We start from the raw sequence: 2421 nt of genomic DNA on the forward strand, positions 1-2421 counted from the left end.
GTGGTCTCAGACTTTTGTACCCAACTTCATATGTTTACAAAAACAATAGTTAACACTTTACAATAATGTTTAATTTAGTTAATGCATTAGGTATCACGAACAAACAATTAACAATATATTTTTTACATCATATTACATTACATTATATTTTTATATAATATATGAATCTTTGTTATTGTTAGTTAATAAACATACAATTGTATTTAGTTCATTATTGTCCATAGCGCATTAACTAATTTTCAGCTCTCACTGAGTGAACGTTTTTTAGTGGTGACCTGTGCTGCCCTTCACACACATGAACAAGCATTAGTGTGCCCTCATCATACATGATTGATGAATTTTGTCTGCCACATCATTCACACTGACTGACTTTTACAGTGCACTACCATTCAGTCACATGTTTGGACACACGATTCTATCTTTGTTATCACTATTTTTATGGATGAATATGGCTTTTGTATTGTAATTTTGCTTGAATTCAGACTTTGCCTTCACAATCCAACCAAATCTGCAAATACACAAAAGCTTTTCCTGCTTCCAGCAATTGGTGATATTGGAGTTATCCACATGAGGGCAGCCATAGGCCTGCTTTAAGAATACATTTGTAAGTGAATAATGCTTTGCCTTCTAGCAATGAAATCTAAAAATAGATCTACAGAACATATGAAATTGCAACTACATTCAAGCTGTTTGTGCCTTGGAAACACATGCGTGTGATCTGAATGTGTAAGTACATTCAGCCGTGCTGCCACCGTGACTTCCTCAGGACTCCTTTATGACAATCATGAGAACAGCATGTGAGGGATAATCTGTATTGCTTTGTCATCACAAGAAGCAAGAGTCAAGAGCAATGGACAGGGTTAATTATTGAGGGCCACTGAAGTTGATCTTACACCACACATGCAAAGGTTGACCAGGGAAGCCTGTGGTGTTGCTTTCGGGGTGCTGGTACTGTGCACCAGGGGTGTTGCTATCGACTTTACTGACATCTGGGGCTTAGCCCACAAGAATCCTTCCTTCCATGACTTAAAAAATGACCATTCTATCTGTCAAATAAAATTTAAGTGCAACTGCATCAAATATTGACTTTATGTCTGATTGTTGCCCTTTAGGATTGTCAAAGCCTTAACTTTACATATTGAATATATTCATGGACTAAGTTATAATCATTAGTAACATTTCTATCACATCATTCTGTTTACATTTTGTGTAAATAGCATGACAATCAATGTCAATGTCCAATTCTTAACTCTTGTTTTGTTGAGATTGACTTTACTGTTTTTATGTTTGGGATGCCTAATAAGAATCTTTAACCATCTGTTGTCACAAATATCAACATTTAAAAAATGGGACTCTTATCCAATGTAATGTTTTACACATTGTAAAAAATACAATACAAATATATTAAAATAAACAACTACCAGGAGTAAAATTCTACTGTGTGTGGATTAATGTAAAAAATATTAATGGAGGAAATTTGAAATAAGTTATTGAGAAAATAATTAGTATTCATTGGATTGGGAAAAGTCATGAAGTCATTCAATACTTTATTATTATTATTATTATTTTAGATATGAAATTAAACTTAGGGTCTTTGATACCAAATGAAACATATTCATAATAATAATAACAACAACAATAATAATAACAATATTACTGTTGTTGTTTTTTCAAAATGCCTTTCAATATTAATAATTAATATTAATAATAAAATATTTTACTAATAATAAAATCTTTGTAAGATTTCTTTCAAGTGAAAAATAATAATATTAATAATGATTATTATTATTATTATTGTTGTTTCAATTATTATTATTATTATTATTGTTTTTTCAAATGCCTTAAATATTCATAATCATTTTTAAAATAATATTTGATATTTTTATATAAGCCTATGTAATGTTTTTCTTTCAACTGAAACATAACAATAATAATCCAGAACACCTTAAAATTGTATATAAAAGATCTTTGTAACAGGTTTCTTCTAATTGAAACATAAAAGTAATAATAATATTAATAATGATACTAATACAAATTATTATTATTTTCGTTTCAAATATTATTATTATTTAAAACGCCTTATATTATTAATAATAATTTTAGATGTAAAGATGTAAAAAAACTTTGTAATTTGTTTTATTTAAGTGAAACATAATAATAATAATAATAAAAACATCATACAATTTAGAATAAATTATAATAACAATAATTTTAAAATAAACTAATATAAAACAAAAAGTACTATATTTATGTAAATATCTAAATAACAAGTAACTTTTCTGGGTCTTAGAGGAGTATTTTAGTCAGTTAATTAGCAAATATTTACAATGTGTTTTAATATGAGTTTAAAGGATATGTAAATTTTACAGCATTTACTGCGCATAATCAGCCACGCCCCCTTACAGCTCGAGACTTTAGCAG

This window comes from Xyrauchen texanus, chromosome 44 (genome assembly GCF_025860055.1).
Source record: "Xyrauchen texanus isolate HMW12.3.18 chromosome 44, RBS_HiC_50CHRs, whole genome shotgun sequence".
In the NCBI taxonomy this organism is placed as follows: domain Eukaryota; kingdom Metazoa; phylum Chordata; class Actinopteri; order Cypriniformes; family Catostomidae; genus Xyrauchen; species Xyrauchen texanus.